At 44.5% G+C, this 18,981-nt stretch overlaps 1 protein-coding gene across 1 annotated transcript in view; it reads right to left on the bottom strand.

Annotated features, from left to right (window-relative positions):
* PCMTD1 (protein-L-isoaspartate (D-aspartate) O-methyltransferase domain containing 1) overlaps positions 1-6,665 on the bottom strand; it is a 62,359-nt gene extending 55,694 nt beyond the window's left edge. The window contains exon 1 of the mRNA XM_075826257.1: positions 6,165-6,665. The gene's annotated coding sequence lies outside the window, so the exon portion shown is untranslated. The remainder of the gene's footprint in view (positions 1-6,164) is intronic.
* Between the last annotated feature and the right edge of the window lie 12,316 nt (positions 6,666-18,981).

Here is an 18,981-nt window from a genome sequence, read left to right as displayed (position 1 = left end):
GCACTGTACTCGGCAGCTGTTTCCGTCACCGCTATAGACTTTGAATGGAATGGCAGCGCACATGCTTGACCGAAGCTCCATTCAATCTACTCCTCACTGCGGTTGAGCAGTGGGGAGGATCTGGGTGTTTGAGACCCTCATTCTCATGATCGGTGGGAGTCCCAGCAATCATAAAATGATCACCTATCCTGTGGATATTTGATCATTTATGATTTTGAGAAAACCACTTTAAGAGTTTTATTTGTTCCGGGTGGCTTTACTATCTCCTATTTGACCGTGTGAGGAAAAAGATTCTCGATGTGATGCCTACAGACTCAAAACAGAAAATTTCACAGGTACATTTTCCATTTCATTCTTAGGGTATGTTGACACGCAGTGGTTTCAGACGTAATTCGTAAAAAGAGCTTTTATTTTACGGGTCGCTGTCAAAATACGGCGCGTAAAATGACGGATCGTCAAAAGAAGTGCAGGACACTTCTTGGGACGTTTTTGGAGCCGTTTTTAATTGACTCCATTGAAAAACAGCTCCAATAACGTCCGTAAAATATGCCACGAAAAACACGGAGTTGCTACAAAAACGTCTGAAAATCAGAAGCTGTTTTCGCCTGAAAACAGCTCTGTATTTTCAGACATATTTTACGTTTGCGTGTGAACCTACCCTTAGTCATTTTTCATGTAGCCTTATTATCCCCAAAATGTTAGTTCCTCTAAAACCAGACTTGCACCTTAAGGCTGGGTTCCCACGTAGCGTAAAAGATGCAGAATTTCAACGGTATTCTGTGTGAAAATTCTGCACCATTGAGACTGAGTTTACACTGAGTTTTTTGCAGGAGGAAAATTTCCCTCAAAATTCAGTTTGGAATTTTGAGGCAGATTTTCCTGTGGCTGCACGCTGATTTTCGCAGCGTTTTTCGCCTGCGGCCATTGAGCGACGCGAGCATAAAACAACACGAAATACGCTTTCTCTGCCTCCCACTGAGGTCAATGGGAGATCTGAGGCGTAAACGCCCGAAGAAAGGTCATGTCCCTTCTTTTTACCGTGAGCTGGTTTTTAAACTCGTGGGAAAAAGACACCTCGGCCTCATTGAAATTAATGGGAGGCATTTACGGCCGTTTTTTGGCGCATTTTCCGCGTCAAAAAACTCTGTGTGAACTCCCCCTTACAGTAGCAGCAAAGTGAATGAGATTCAGAAAATCTTGTGTCCCCGCTGCGGAAAAAACCCCACAAAAGTCTTGTGAAAAGTTTTCTGCGGTGCGTTTTTCAATTCCGCAGCATGTCAATTTATGCTGCATGTTCTATGCGGAGTTGCTGCGTGTTTTGGACCATAGACTTCAATGGGGAGCAGAAATTCTGCAACAGATTTATGTTGTTGCGGTGTTTACAGCGTTTACGCAGCGGAAACGTAGTAAAAACGGCTGGAATTTAGCAGGTGCACATATACTTTGCTATAACCAATGTTTAACACTAAATACGCAGGTAAAACCGCTGCGAAAAAAATGCAACAATTCCGCAGAAATATGAGCAGGAAGAACGCACTATTTGGTGCAGATTTCTGTGACAGATTTACCAGAGTTTTTCTAGAGATTCTGCTGCAGATTTTCTGTGGTAGAAAATCTGCAGCGCATTCGGTCTGTGGGAACATACCCTAAAGGTACAAACACAGCGTAAACACTGCGGACTTTCCGCAATGGATTAATAGCAGAAAATCCGCAGTGTTTTACAGTAGCAGCAGTGTGCCGCCGAAAAAAAAACGCACATAAATTGACTTGCGGTATCTTCAACCGCAGCCATGTCAGCAGGGAAGTCTGGGTAAGTATAACTTTATTATTTTTTTTTGTTCTTACAACACACACCACTTTGTTGCAGGGTTTTCACATTGAACTCTATGGGGTGCTTAAACCCGCAACAAAGTGGTGAAAGTTGCAATATCTGCGGCGGAATCAGTGATTCCGCCGCAAAAATCGCAAGTAAGAAAAAAAATAAAAATAAAGTTATACTTACCCAGAGTTCCCTGCTTCTTCTCCGGTCCGGCCTCCCCGGATGACGTAGCAGACCATGTAACCGCTGCAGCCAAACACAGGTTGCAGCGGTCACATGGCTTGCAATGTCATCCAGGGCGGCCGGAGCGGACATCAGACGGGGGAGGGGGTAAGTATGTGCAATAATTTATGCAGCGGAATTTACTCCCGAAAAAACGCACCACAGTGGTGCGGAATTTCAGACGCCATTTCCTGCGGTGTTCAGATTGGATACGCAGCGCAGCTTGACGCAGTGTATCCGCCCTCAATACGCAGTCTGTGTTCGTACCCTGAGGGTATGTTCACACGTACACGTCCGTAACGGCTGAAATCATGGAGCTGTTTTCAGGAGAAAACAGCTCCGCAATTTTAGACGTAAAGGCAAGTGCAGGCGTAATTGGAGCGGTTTTTCTATGGTGTCAATGGAAAACGGCTCCAATTACGTCTCAAGAAGGGACAGGCACTTCTTTGACGCGGGCGTCTTTTGACAGCGGCGCGTAAAAAAAATTACCGTCTGCACAGCACATCGTAAAGCCCATTCAAATGAATGGGCAGATGTTTGCTGCCGCTTTGGAGCCGTATTTTCGGACGTAACTCGGGGCTAAAACGCCCGAATTACGTCCGTAAATAGAGTGTGTGAACATACCCTAATTCTGCAGAATCCCCAGAACTTCTGTCCAGATAAACCAAAGTATAATTTTTTGTTTTTGTATGTAAACTTTGAGGAAAACACCACTCTATAGATTTAAGTTTAAGTAAACAAAGCCTTATTTCCAAGAAATAACTTTTAGACGTGGCATAGCAGGGGGGAATAGATGGGCCCCCCAATTATCCTGATAGGGTGGAGTCTTCGTTCTTAGCCTAGAGGTGGCTGCTCATGAGTGAAAACTTTATAATGAGACATAAAGAAACATCTGAGCACAGATAAGACTGGAAATTCCCATTGTAATTACTCGTTGGGGAGTTTTTTAGACCAGGTCACTGCGTAGTAATGGGAAATGCACAGCCTGGTTTTGATCCGGCATTGTAATCTGCATTGTAATCAAAAGGATTATTACGGATTATATTACTGGACTGCAAAAAAGAAGTTACCCAATATGTTATTATTGGAATTGCTCCACATAAAGGGGCCTGCGAGCTCCGGGTACTTTCTAATTGCACTACGGGATCCTTTAGAAGAAACTGGTGCAAGAGAAAGGTGGAGTAGCTGTCCATGGCGACCAATCAGGGTGAGAATCTGGTTTTCCATAGGAACGTTAAAAAAAAATTTTGGCAACGGCTTCACTTTTCCCTCTGACTATTTCTGATAAATCTCCCCCAGTGATTACAGTGCTCAATGCTACACAGACACTGGCACACACAAAACCTTTCAGCCAGGGAACCACGGAGACCATACAACTAAGGCCTCATGCACACGACCGTAAAAACACCCGTTATTGCGGGTCGTAATTACGACCCGCAATAACGGGCTCATATACTTCTGTTAGCCACGGGTACCTTCCCGTTTTCTCACGGGAAGGTGCCCGTGCCGTTTAAAAAATAGAACATGTTCTATTTTTCTATTTTACGGGCTGTGCTGCTATACTTTATAATGGCAGCACGGCTCGCAAAAGCGGCCGGCTGCCCGTGGCCGCCCGTGCTCGTAATTACGAGTCGTAATTACGAGCACGGTCGTGTGCATGAGGCCTCTAGACGTTCTGATCTGCTAGTTGGGCTGGGTTCACACATTGCGGTATTGTGGTGCACAGTAAAATAAACAAAAAACAAAACCACATACTTACCACAGTTTTGCGGCGCGGTTATCGGCAGCTGGTGTTTATAGGTAAAAAAAACACGTTTTAACATGTTTCAAATGCAAAAACAGCACGACTAAAAACTGCATCAATTTGTGGTATCATGCAGTTTTGCCACGCGGCACACGACTGCAACGTGTGAACCCAGCCTTATTATCTGATCGCTCCTGAAGGAATAGGGAGCAATTCAGAAAACATTATAAAACTCATTCCATGGAATAGTTATTTATCCAATGTCATCTGTAATCTGGTTCTATAAGGGGCTGCCATGTTTGATTGTTTTTTTTGGTCGTGGTTCTAGAACTTCCTATAAAAAGGTTTGAATAAAAAAAAAAAGCAACAGAATTGTTTATTCACATAAGTCTTGTCCTTATGGTACACAGAAGGCTCTGTTCACACTGGCATCATGGCTTCATTTTACACAGAATAATAATAATAATAATAATATATGCATACCAAACATGATGAATCCTTCATGATCCAACCCCTTCCTATCAGTTTCTGACAGACTTCAGTCCTCGACTGAATAAAATAGCGCAGCAAACTCAATGGAAACCCGACAGAAAAGAAGTGTGAACAGACCCTAAACACGCTGATCCCACTACATCTGCAGTTCTCAACATCAGTAACTTGGAACCAAATCATTTACTTATAGAACAGCACGAGTGCGTTATTACATTAGGGTGCCCATACAAGATGCGTCCGAGAACCATCGCTAAACAGGGCATGGTTGTTGCCACCTGGTTCTTGGTCACATAGCAATCACCGCGGCACGGCCACATCCTGTACGGGCAGCCTTATGTGCCTCAGAAATAAAGATCCTGCAGCGACCCAAACATCTGTCAGCAGATTCTAGACAACTAAGAGCAGTCTAATGTTGGTCTATGGAGCGGACAGACAGATGTTATGTAGTCAGCAGCCCGCCGAACGTCACTCAGATCCCAGCCAATCTTATATAGCCACCAGGTCGCTGCTTTCATGCTCCAAATTACTTTAGAAAACGAGAGCTGGAATCCGATTGGTTAGTACGGGTAATTGAAGGAATTCTCCCATTTGGATGATCTATAAAAAGTAGCACAGGAAGCGTCAGTGTCGCCTACAACAGCCAATTCGGTTCCAGCTTTCACTTTTCCAAAGCAGATTTGAAATTAAAGGGGTTTTCCGAGTCCACCCAAAATTGGCAAAAAGGCCAGGGATGTGCTAAAACCAAAGAAACATTACTCTCCTGGTATATCGACGCCCCCAAAGCTACAGCATTGTCACTCCGGTGGTCCTGCTGGTTTTTGTCAGCTGTCCTACAGCGAGGACGTGCCAGCTACCTGCGGAGGCCAGCCATTGGCTAGTGGTCACATGCAGGTAATCGGCACATCACTGCAGGACAGCTAACAATGACTAGAAGGACAACCAAAGCGGGCACGCTGGGGATTTGCCAGGTAAGTAATGAGCAACAAACTTTTTTTTTTGTATAGATTGGAATCATTTTTATAGGCAACCGAGGATCCACTTTAACTAAGGCCCCATTCACACTTGCTTTGATTATAATGCTCCAGGCTTCTGCTGCTTTCTAATGGCCAGAACAGAGTAGCATGCTGAGCTATTCTATCCAGAAAAAGAAAAAAAGAGACATCGACTGGCACCGTCTATTAGGGCACGGTTTAGGGGGCACTCTACGTGCACATGGTCCTGTCATATGTTGTTCTCATCGTCCCACCGCAATGCAGCAATCACACATACTAGTGCACAGGGATCAAGTGCTCCTGACAGCCAATCAAATCCCAGCGCACGCTCTTCTGAAAATGAGAGCAGCAACCTGATTGGTTGCCAAAGGCAACTGACCCATTTTTCCGTCACCCTCTTTTTGATAAAGCTTCCCCAGGGTGTTCTCTGCTGTGACGTCCTCGCAATCCTCCTCAGCTATAGAGTACACAGCACAAGCTAAATACACACACCACCTAAACGGGGGCAGACACGTCATCGATCAGACATTACGTCAGAGCGGTCGGCGTGACTGCGGGCAACAAGAAAAACTATTACGTCACCACCAGAATCATGGGCAAAGATTCATGCCATTCCACCAGCGTGCACAGCCATAACAAGGCTGCTGTATAACAATAGGAAGAAAGTTTTCAAGCCGAGCGGACGCGAACGCCGCCATCTGGAGACCGTGACTTTACCTGACACGCTGGGGGACAATACTGCGATTTATGTGCGCCAACTACATACATGAACAATAACGTTATATCATGTGCGGAGGAGAAGCCGCTAACTGCGCCACAAGCTGGAGGAGGGGGGAGGAGTATACACCTCTAGCTTACTAACTCCGGACTGAGAGCAGCTGCCATCCCAACTCACCATGAGAGGCCGGGCCAGCGTGGTCATAGACTACAGCGTGCAGTCTCCGTCTGCGGCCTGGTACCTGTCGTGTAGTAAATAGCGAGGCAGAGAGGGGGCAGCGGGCACAGGACTGCTGCGTACAGACAGGCCTATGTGCCCGGACTCGTTATTTGTTTTCATGTGCGCGATGCACTCTGGGAAGCTGTGGGGGTGAACAGCTGAGAGGATGTAAACAGTGTAGCAACGTGACCGGCTACAGCGTTGACCAATCTGAGCGCGACTATTCCACACCGAATGCGGTGACGTCAGAGACATGGGCGGATACTGTTTATATAATTAACTAAGGTCTTATCCAGCGGCGTTTCGTTTGATTGAAGTGTACGGGCAGCGGGGGCGGGGGTTGTGCGCTTAGTACCGTGGCGTGTCTGCTGGCAGCACCCCTAGTGCCAGCTAGGTGCCCTAAACATGCTCAAGGTTTGTGTGACATGGCTATCCTTTGCGTCTCACTTCCGTCAGAAAGAGGTCCAACAGTAAAGCTGCCCTTGTTGCCCATAGCAACCAATCACAGCACAGCTTTCATTTTTCCAGAACAGGTGACATAAAAGCTATTATCTGGTTGCTATGGGCAACGAGGGTGGTTTTACTGTTAGGGTATGTTCACACGGCCTATTTACGGACGTAAATTGGGCGTTTTTGCCCCGAATTACGCCCGAAAATAGCGCCTCAATAGCGCTGACAAACATCTGCCCATTGAAAGCAATGGGCAGACGTTTGTCTGTTCACACGAGGCGTATATTTACGCGCCGCTGTCAAATGACGGCGCGTAAATAGACGCCCGCGTAGAAGAAGTGACCTGTCACTTCTTTGGCCGTAATTGGAGCCGCTATTCATTGACTCCAATGAATAGCAGCGCTAATTACGGCCGTAATTGACGCGGCGTTCAAGCGCCTGCACATGCCGGTACGGCTGAAATTACGGGGATGTTTTCAGGCTGAAACATCCCCGTAATTTCAGCCGTTACGGACCCCCGCCGTGTGAACATACCCTTAGGGTATGTTCACACGGCCTATTTACGGACGTAATTCGGGCGTTTTTGCCCCGAATTACGTCTGAAAATAGCGCCTCAATAGCGCTGACAAACATCTGCCCATTGAAAGCAATGGGCAGACGTTTGTCTGTTCACACGAGGCGTATATTTACGCGCCGCTGTCAAATGACGGCGCGTAAATAGACGCCCGCGTAGAAGAAGTGACCTGTCACTTCTTTGGCCGTAATTGGAGCTGCTATTCATTGACTCCAATGAATAGCAGCGCTAATTACGGCCGTAATTGACGCGGCGTTCAAGCGCCTGCACATGCCGGTACGGCTGAAATTACGGGGATGTTTTCAGGCTGAAACATCCCCGTAATTTCAGCCGTTACGGACCCCCGCCGTGTGAACATACCCTTAGGAGTTTTAATAACTATGCCCCAATATTTATAGAAAACAATTTATTTTGTAAACATTTTTGTCAGTTTTATGCAATAAAAAAGTAAAGGGCTTGTTCGGGACATTTCAGCATAGGCTACAGGCAGGGGATCTAATAAAATAACAAAATAAGTAATACCTGGTAAACCCCTCGAAGCTCCACTACCGCCGCTCTGGTGGTCTCCGCCGGTTTGTTTACTTCTACTGGAAGTGTTGATGTTCCATCCATGTGACTGTTGCGGCTGTCATCACTTCCTGTAAAAGTAAACAACGGCCGAGACCACCAAAGTGGCAGCTCTGGAGTTGCGGGAGATTTACCAGGTGAGTGTTACTTATTTTGTTATTTTATTACATCCCCTGCTTGCAGCCAGTCTCTTAAATGTTCCTGACAACCCCTTTAAATAGGAAAGGAATTTTTTATTTTTTTAATCAGTGAGCATAAAGGGTTAAACCTAAGGGCGGATTTACACGAACGTGTTTTTCACGCGTGTGGCACGGACCTATGCAAGACTATGGGGCAGTGCAGACTGTCCGTGATTTTTGCACAGCGTGAGTCCGCTGCGTAAAACTTTTTCGCGCATCACGCACCCATTGAAGTCAATGGGTGCGTGAAAATCACGCGCACCACACGGAAGCACTTCCGTGGGACGCGCGTTATTCGCGCAACAGCAGTAAAAGAATGCATGTAAACAGAAAAGCACCATGTGCTTTTCTGTTTACAAACATCCAAACGGAGTGTCATAATGATGGCGGCTGCGTGAAAAGCACGCAGTCGCGCATCCATATGAACATGACACATGGAGCTGTCAAGTGCCTTTGGCGCACGCAAAATGCTGCGTTTTTTGCGTGCGCAAAACGCTCACGCTCATGTAAATCCCCCCTAAATGGCAGAGCGGACTTTCGTCAGTTTAGCGCTGCTATAGAAGTCATCTCATAATACTAGTAGGGGGACGATCGGAATGGCAGGTGGATGACCGTTCTATTGTTCTCTTGATTTGCCTAGACAGACATGGGCAATGACAAGGGGAAATAAACATATATAAAAAGTATAGAATGTAGTGCGCGATATGATTTTTTTATTGTTTACTTTTGGATGGAATAAAACAGAAAAGTGAAAAAAAAAAGGAAGTGCCGACCCTTCTCATAATGGACCACGACAACATGTGATTGAACCCTCTGACTTTAATGGGTTCCGTCATTTTACCTAAAGAAATAACACAGCACGCTGCACTATTTTTTCCGGAATTTTTTACAGGACCTGCGAAGCCTCCAACAGTGACGGATGTGAACACTGACTAAGCTCACATCTGCGATGGCTTTGTTAGGAACCTCCATCGCAGATTCCACTGAAAATCCCGGATAAAATAGGGCAGCATGCGTCGCTATTTTGTTTGGGAAAATGATGGACACTGGCGTCCTTCATACGACTGATCCATCACCGGTGTTATTTTCATTGTGCTGCTCCTATGACGGAATAGAGCAACAGATATGTAAAACGCTGATGTGAACTTGGCCTGAGCTGCCAAGATGAGGAAAGTAATAAAAGCCTTGTATGGACAAACCCACTTGGCTTACACATCGCTGTCAGAATGCATCCTCTTCCGTAAAACCAAAACGTATTGCGAAAATTCTCTGCAAAAATTTGAGTTTACCTCAGTTCCTGGTAAAAATTGCATTTTGACTGCGACATGTTAATCCAGCCGCGTGAACTCATGTGAATTTAGTTGCCCATATACACTCTGGAGCAATCCATTATCCATCCCCCAATGCCCTCAAACCAGTTAGAGGGGTCTAGCCATGACAACCAATCTGGCCACTCCAGGCCCCAATCATCTTTGGAATTGGCTTTCCTGAATTCTTCCTTTATTTTCTTAACTTGCTCTATGTCATACTTGACCTGCATAATGCCAGAACGGTCTAGGTAATGGCAACATGCTGGGCCAACCACTTGGCACATGACCCTTGGGCAGCATTCAAAACATCTCACACTATTGTATATTAATTAACTATTAATAATAATTATATAGCAAATGCAGAAGTTGCATTCAAAGCATCAAACACATAATCTGTAACACTGTCAAATATTTCAGCTAATTTCTCTGTGTTTTGGGCATTCTTTACTGCTAAACCTACTATTGTTAGCGATAATCCAAACTTGTTCGGCCACGGCACATGATTTGGTCATAATAATTGTGTTACACACTCACTTACTGTCCTAATGGGACTTTTACCACTGCGGATATAACCGGTCGCAGGCAGCATCTTATGTCACATAACATAACCTCGCGGCTCTCATTGCTGCCATGTACTTCTTATGAGTGACAACAACCAGTGATCTTCACCTCATAACTCCACATAATAAAACACCTTAAAGAGGCTCTGTCACCACATTATAAGTGCCCTGTCTCCTACATAAGGAGATCGGCGCTATAATGTAGGTGACAGCAGTGCTTTTTATTTAGAAAAACGATCTATTTTTACCATTTTATTAGCGATTTTGGTTTTGGTTTACACAGCAGCATCGCGTTCTTACTTGAACGCGATGTGCAGCCACATAGACAGACATTAACGTTAATCAAGTGTCTTGATAATGAATATACATGACCTCCAGCCTGGACGTCATGTGTATTCAGAATCCTGACACTTCTGAATCTTTTCTGTGAAATTTCCAGCAAGGGAAACGAAATCTCGTTTACCTCGTAATCTCGCGAGATTACGCGTGGCTTGCTGGAATCTCACAGAAAAGATTCAGAAGTGTCAGGATTCTGAATACACATGACGTCCAGGCTGGAGGTCATGTATATTCATTATCAGGACACTTGATTAACGTTAATGTCTGTGTATGTGTGCTGCTGTGTAAATGAATGGAGAGGAGTGCATGACGCTGATTGCTCAGCGTCATACACTCCTCTGTACAACGCCCACTTGGTCGAAAGTAAAAACACTCCCACTTGGGCATTAACCCCTTAACGACCGCCCACCGTCTTTTGACGTCAGGCGGTGCATGTACTCAGTCTACAGCGACGCCTTTTGGCGTCGCTGTAGTAGAGGGGGTTTATCGGCACCCTGGTGACATCTGCACTAAAAACCGGCTGTAAGTAACAGGTCCGGTTCTTAGTGCAGCCATCAGGACCTGCCGATTTCGTCGTAACAGCACGTGACCGCTGTGACAGCCAATCACAGCGGTCACATGCTGTTACTGCGTACAGAGCCGCCGGGAGTGTCTAAATGACAGCTCCCGCTCTAAGAACGAGCTGTTGCTAGCAGCTCTGTTCTTAGAGCAGTGATCAGGAGCCAATAGTATTGGTTCCTGATCTTTTGTGATCACTATGAGATCCAATCATAGTGATCACTACTGTAAAATAAAAGTAAAAACATGTATCTGTTTCTCCTCACTGTTCTAGCTGTGGAAAGAAACAGATACAAGTGTGTCAGTGTCCCCACACAAAATCACTTGTCCCTTACACAGTTTATTTAAAAAAAACAACATTTTTTTCAGTATTTTATAGTATATAGTATATACATATATATATAAATATATTTACTGTATATACTAAGAATCGTACTATAAACTACTTTCTTTTTAGGGTACGCTGTTAGACGGCGTGTACGCTGTTAGGCCTCATGCACACGACCGTAGCCGTGTGCACGGCCGTGATTTTCGGGTTGGCCGGCTGCGGACTGTCAGCCGCAGGCCGCCCACAAATCGCGGGACATGCACATGGCCGCCACCATTGTTTTCAATGAGCCCGGACCGCAGAACAGGGCCGTAATAAGACATGCCCGTTCTTTCTGCGGTCCGGGCTCCCGGGCCGTGCAAGGACCGCAAAAACTACGGTCGTGTGCATGGCCCCATAGAAAAGAATGGGGCCGCAATTCTCCCGTGGATTTTCGGGGGAATTGCGGCCGCAAAAACACGTTCATGTGCATGGGGCCTTAGACGGCGTAGGGTGCTGTTCTGGGCTTGGGTTTACGGTTTGTGTTAGGCGTAGGGTTTACGTTTAGGTTTGAAAAAAAAAAAACTAAAAAAAAAAGTTTAATTCTTTTTGTGTTCTTAGTTGAATAGGCTTCATGCACACGACCGTGCTCGTAATTACGACTCGTATAGCAGCACGGCCCGAAAATAGAAAAATAGAACATGTTCTATTTTTTTAACGGCACGGGCACCTTCCCGTGAGAAAACGGGAAGGTACCCGTGGGTAACAGAAGTCTATGAGCCCGTTATTGCAGGTCGTAATTACGACCCGCAATAACGGGTGTTTTTACGGTTGTGTGCATGAGGCCTTAGTTGATAAAAAAAAAATGTAAACCGCTAGTTCCATTTATTATTTGCGGTTTAGACTGTATTATCATTATGGCTGCCAGAAGATACAGCGTTGAGGAAGCCTATCAGATGCTATGCTCAGATTCTGCATCTGAAGTTGAGCTTTTAGGGTATGTGCACACGTAGTGACCAAAAACGTCTGAAAATACGGAGCTGTTTTCAAGGGAAAACAGACCCTGATTTTCAGACGTTTTTGAGCAACTCACGGTTTTCGCTGCGTTTTCGCTGCGTTTTTTACGTCCGTTTTTGGAGCTGTTTTCATTGGAGTCTATGAGAAAACGGCTCCAAAAACGTCCAAAGAAGTGTCCTGCACTTCTTTTGACGAGGCTGTATTTTTACGCGTCATCGTTTGACAGCTGTCAAACGACGACGCGTAAATGACAGGTTGTCTGCACAGTACGTCGGCAAACCCATTCAAATGAATGGGCAGATGTTTGCCGACGTATTGTAGCCCTATTTTCAGATGTAAAACGAGGCATAATACGCCTCGTATACGTCTGAAAATAGGTCGTGTGAACCCAGCCTTACTTGAAAGCGACAGCGAAAGTGTCGCTTCAAGGGATTCTATGGATATGAGACCCAGCACCAGTGATATGGGAGACGGCGCAGTTGCCACAACGTCCGTTCAAAGTGCAGCCCCTGAAATTGCACAACCCCACCAAACCGATTTAGTGTGGGAACCCACGAGTTTATTTTCTCCCACCATAAATTACTTTATTGCTACTCCTGGCATACAAATTTGTATGCCAGGCAGTACATTGCCAATAAGCCTTCATCACCTAATGCCAGATTGTGGAATCCCACAAATTTCAAAGGGCGTCTCTCATTCCGTCAATTCATAACCTCAAAAAGTGCAAAATACGGGGTAAAGATCTACAAGTTATGTGAAAGCACTACTGGCTACACATGTGCATTTAAGATCTACGAGGGTAAAGACAGTGAATTTAATCCACCAGGGTGCCCTCCAAATATTGGTACCACTGGTAAGATTGTGTGGGATTTAATTGGCCCTTTCCTACACAAGGGGTATCATGTAAAGACGGACAGTTTTTATACCAGTGTGCCATTGTTTAGCGCCCTTCATTGTGCCAACACCGGAGCCTGTGGCACAATACGCAGGAATCGCAAAGGTTTCCCACGTCAACTTGTGGATAAAAAACTACAAAAGGGGGAGTCATGCGCTTTTCAAATTGAGAAGATGCTGGCTTTAAAATTTCGTGACCGCAAGGACGTCTACATGATCAGCACTGTCCATTCAAGTGCAACAGCAACTATTAGAGAACGTGGGGCCTCTGCAGATAGACAAAAGCCTGTGTGTGTCATCGGCTATAACAAATTCAAGTTGCGATGTAGAACGCATTTGTCCTGTACAAAAAATCAGCGGGCAGGGCGACATTCTTTGAATTTCAGGAGAAAGTGATTGAAGATCTCCTATTTCAATCTGCAGACCAGAGAGTAGTCCATGAGTCAGAGGATGTACACCGACTTGTTGAAAAACATTTTTACACCCCATCCCTTCAACATCTAACCAAAAATACCCCAAAAAACGGTGTCGGGTCTGCAGCAAACGAGGACAGCGAAGTGAGTCACGATATTATTGTTCCGCTTGTCCTTCCAACCCTGGTCTATGCATAAGTCCCTGTTTTGTCCTTATCAATACACTATGGGCTTTATTACAGTTTTGTTCAGGTTTTTGGTGGACCTCTTACACCCGACAATACTTCTAGAAATAGCGACATTAATTTGGGGAGTAGTGGTCCTTTACTGTATCTATACATACGGTGTGGGACACTGCCCCTTTATATATTCTACAGGTGATTGGTTGTTTTGTGCACATGGCGGTTCCTAACTTGCCGGGCAGGGGCTTGTTATGGTGTATCGCGTCACTTGGCACATTTGTCCCTTATATAGGGATTGATGGAGCTAAAGAGACATTGTATGACCAGTCACTTTGAATAATAAAGTCATTACAGCCCTACAAATTTTCTTTCATCCTGTGAACATGCTCTAGTTTTCCACATAGCTGGATACATTCTTCCTCCTTTTTTTTTGGATATATTGCCTTTTTCCGCCAACAGTTTAATACATTTTCCCACTCTAACTTACTATATATCAGAGCGGGTTGATATACATAATGTCTATGGACTGACATGATTTCAGGACAGCTGCTTTCTTAGCACGACATAGTCATAGGGTGTAGAAACTGTTAGGGACATCTATTTCTCAATCTAGAAAAGTAGAATCCTCCCATTTTCAAAGCAAAATGTGTGTCCTGAAAGCCTCCGGGTGCTCCCTTCCTTTTAGGTCCTGCCGTGTGTCCAGGAAACACATTAGGGCCACAATGGGGATATTTTTGAACACAGGAGAAACAGGGTGATACATTTTCTGGTGCATTTCCTTATTCTCGTGTCCTCTGTACAAGAAATCTGTCCTTAAAATGACACATTTGTGAAAAAAAGTGAAATAAAATTTTCTTTCCACCTGCTTTGCATTAATTCCTGCGAAAACTGTGGGGTCAAAATACTTAGTACACATCTAGATGAATACCTTAAGCGGTCTAGTTTTCAAAATGGGGTCATTTATGGAGAGTTTCTATCTTTTTGGCAGCTCAGTGCCTCTATAAATGTGTAATGGGACCTGAAACATTTTCAAGCAAAATGTGTGTCCTGAAAGTCTTCGGGCGCTACCTCCCTTTCGGGCCCTGCCGTGTGTCCAGGCAACGCATTAGGGTCACAATGGGGGCATTTTTGAAAACGGGAAAAACAGGGTGATAGATTTTGGGGGGTGTTTTTTCATTCTCATGGTCGCTTTACAAAGAAATCGGTCTTCAAAGTGATACTTTTATATAAAAAGTGTTTTTTATTTTTATTTCACCTGCTATGCATTCAATTTAGCAAAAAACTGTGGGGTCAAAATACTCACTACAGCCCTAGATAAATACCTTAAGGGGTCTAGTTTTCTAAATGGGGTCGTTTATGGGGAGTTTCTATCGTTCTGGTAGTTCAAAACCTCTCCAAATGTACAGTGGGGCCTAAAACATTTTCACGCAAAATATGAGACCTGAATGCCTCCGGTTGCTCCCTTCCTTTCGGGCCCTGCCGTGTGTCCAGGCAACGCATTAGGGTCACAATGTGGGCATTTTTGAAAACAGGAGAAACAGGGTGATAGATTTTGGGGTGTGTTTCTTCATTCTGATGGTCGCTTTACAAAGAAATCGGTCTTCAAAGTGATACTTTTATATAAAAAGTGTTTTGTTTTTTTATTTCACCTGCTATACATTAAATTTAGCAAAAAACTGTGGGGTCAAAAATACTCACTACACCCCTAGATAAATACCTTAAGGAGTCTAGTTTTCTAAATGGGGTCCTTTATGGGGAGTTTCTATCGTTCTGGTAGTTCAAAACCTCTCCAAATGTACAGTGGGGCCTAAAACATTTTCAAGCAAAAATGAGACCTGAATGCCTCCGGTTGCTCCCTTCCTTTCGGGCCCTGCCGTGTGTCCAGGCAACGCATTAGGGTCACAATGTGGGCATTTTAGAAAACAGGAGAAACAGGGTGATAGATTTTGGGGTGTGTTTCTTCATTCTGATGGTCGCTCTACAAAGTAATCGGTCTTCAAAGTGATACTTTTATATAAAAAGTGTTTTTTTATTTTTTATTTCACCTGCTATACATTAACAGGTTCCCGACCGCTGGCCGTAAATATACGGCCAGCGGTCAGGGTCTCTAAAGTCCGCCGTATAGACTATTTACGGCGGCACTTCAGAGACTGTGCACGCGCGATCGCGTGCACACAGCTCTGTGCCCTGGCTGTTGCTAACAGCCATGGGCACTGGGCAGAATGTCAGGGGTCAATCTTTTGGCCCCTGAACATGTGATCGCTGTGACAACCAATCACAGCGATCACATGCATTTCTGCATAGAAAACAGTGTGCACGCGATCGCGTGCACACAGCCCTGTGCCCACGCTGTTACCAACAGCTCTGGGCACTGGGCAGAGTATCAGGGACCAATCTGATGGTCCCTGAACATGTGGTCGCTGTGAAAACCTATCACAGCGACCACATTTGTTTTATTTAGACTTTTCTGGCAGTAAATCTCCTGCCTCTTTTCTTCTCCTCAAACATTGTTTCAGTTTGAGGAGAAGAAGAGACTCGGGAGAATTGCTGCCAGAAGATTACAGTTACAGTTTTACACAAAAAATACAGTTACACTCTAAAACATTCTCTGTATAGATAGATTTCTATCTATCTATACAATCTATCTGTCCATCTATCTTTTTTTCTATATATCTACCTTTCTATCTTTTATTCTATTAGAATAGGCAGGTAGGGAGTATATAATTATATATATATCCACATATATATAATATATATAGCAATAGCGGTTTATTTTTTTGTTAGCGGTAGTGTAGATATATATAGCAGTTAGTTTGTGTGTTTTATATAAAAAAAAACAACAATTTGTTTAGTTAGTGTTAGTGTTAGTTACGTTATGGCGAGGAAGTTGTTTAGCGCCGAGGAGGCATACGCCATGCTGTGGTCTGAGTCGGAGACCGCATCAGAGATGGCGTCCGAGATGGAACCTGTTTTAGGTAGTGACGATGACAGCGTCACTTCAGGTTCATCTTCAGGGGACGTTGTCCCTGATGCAGTTGAAACTGCAGAACTTGAAAGCGCAGGGCCAAGTAGCGCTGTAGCACGGGACAGCCTGGTCCCTTCAGTCCAGGCTCTTGTATGGGCACCTGCCCCATCTTTTGGGCCTAGAATCCACGGATTTACTGCCACTCCTGGCATAACCGTGGACAATACAAATTTTGTCCAAATGGATTACTTCCATTTATTTATAACGGACGACATCCTAAATCAGATTGTCCACGAAACAAATTTATATGCCACTCAATATATAAGGCAGAAACCTTCATCCACCCATGCCAGAGATTGGACGCCCACCAATTTGCTGGAATTAAAAAAATTTTTGGGGCTCACCCTAAATATGGGTATTGTCAAAAAGCCCTCCATTAGGTCTTACTGGTCAACAAGACCCGCCCAAGCCACCCCAGTATATTCTGCAGTAATGCCCAGGTCTCGTTATGAGACAATAATGAGGTTCCTCCACTTCAATGACAACGCACAGGCCCCCCCAAGTACCGATGCAAACCGGGATCGGTTGTTCAAAATAAGACCGCTAATAAATTCCCTGAATAATTTATTTCTGCAACTCTACACCCCTGAGCAGAATGTAAGTGTGGACGAATCCCTCCTCAACTTTCATGGCAGACTTAGCTTTCGCCAATATCTACCTTCAAAAAGGGCAAGATATGGCGTTAAGCTCTACAAATTGTGTGAAAGCGGGTCAGGATATACCACCGCCTTCAGAATTTATGAAGGGCGGGACCGCACAATAAATGTTCCTGGATGCCCCCCTGATCTTTCCACCAGCAGTAAGATCGTGTGGTAGATCATGCAGCCTCTGCTTCACAAGGGGTACCACCTGTACTGTGATAATTTTTATTCCAGTGTGCCCCTGTTTAGGCATTTGCATGCTGCAAGGACTGGGGCATGTGGTACCATGCGCAAAAACAGAATTGGTTTTCGACAGCAATTAGTGGGGAAGCGCATGGTAAAGGGGGACTCCTGTGCTTATGCATCTGAAGAATTGCTGGCGGTCAAGTTCAGGGATCGCAAAGATGTGTATGTGCTAAGCACGATTCATACTGCAGGAACAGTGGCAGTGAGGGAAAGGGGGGCAACATCGGACAAGCACAAACCAGTGAGCGTGTCCGAATATAACAAGTACATGGGGGGGGGGGGGTGGATTTAAGCGACCAGGTTTTACAGCCTTATTTAGTAAAACGCAAAACTAAAACCTGGTACAAAAAAGTGGCCATTTATTTGTTACAGGTGGCAATCCACAACTCATTTGTGCTCTACAAAAAAAACAGAGGCAGAGACACATACCTGGATTTCCAGGAAAAAATTATTGAAGGCCTCATTTTTGATGTTCAGGACTAGAGATGAGCGAACTTATCAAAAGTTCGGTTCGGCTAGTTCGCCGAATTTCACAAAAAAGTTCGGTTCGGACCGAACTAGTTCGGACCGAACCTGTCACTTACGTGCGCCGAGCATGCTACTGTCCAGGGTGCTGATAGAGTTAATGGGCTGCACTAACTCTTTCAGCAACCTTCACAGTACATGCTCGGCGCGCGGAAAATACTATTTAAATGTAATAAAAAAATAAAAATTATACGTTCGTACTTACTTTCCTCCTGTCCGGCCTCCAGCGATGACGTTTCATCCCTTTCGCCGCTGCAGCCAATCACAGGCTGTAGTGGCGGTCACGCACGTCAGGATGACGCTTCATCCCACGTGACCGCCTCTGCAGCCAATCACAGGCTGCAGCGGCGACATGGATGAAACGTCATCGCTGGAGGCCGGACAGGAGGAAAGTAAGTATGAACGTATTATTATTATTTTTTGGCATGTATGTATGTTGGCATGTATGTATGTTGGCATGTATGTATGTTGTCATGTATGTATGTATGTATGTATGTATGTATATCTGTGCATGTATGTTGGCATGTATGTATATATGTGCATGTTTGTATGTATATTTGCATGTATATATTTGCATGTATGTATGTTTGCATGTGTGTATGTTTGCATGTATGTATTTTTGCATGTATGTATGTATGTATGTATGTTGTCATGTATGTATGTATATATGTGCATGTGTGTATGTATATTTGTATGCATGTATGTATGTATGTTTGCATGTATGTTTGCATGTATGTGTGTTTGCATGAATGTATGTTTGCATGTATGTATGCATGTTTGTATGTATATTTGCATGTGTGTGTATATATATATATATGTATGTTGTCATGTATGTATGTATGTTGTCATGTATGTATATATGTGCATGTATGTTGGTATGTTGGTATGTATGTATGTATGTTGGCATGTATGTATGTTGTCATGTATGTATGTATATCTGTGCATGTATGTATATATGTGCATGTTTGTATGTATATTTGCATGTATA

The sequence above is a fragment of the Rhinoderma darwinii genome, chromosome 5, assembly GCF_050947455.1.
Source record: "Rhinoderma darwinii isolate aRhiDar2 chromosome 5, aRhiDar2.hap1, whole genome shotgun sequence".
NCBI lineage: Eukaryota > Metazoa > Chordata > Amphibia > Anura > Rhinodermatidae > Rhinoderma > Rhinoderma darwinii.
Note: the sequence above shows the minus strand (reverse complement) of the source record. Positions and strands in the feature narration are given on the sequence as shown.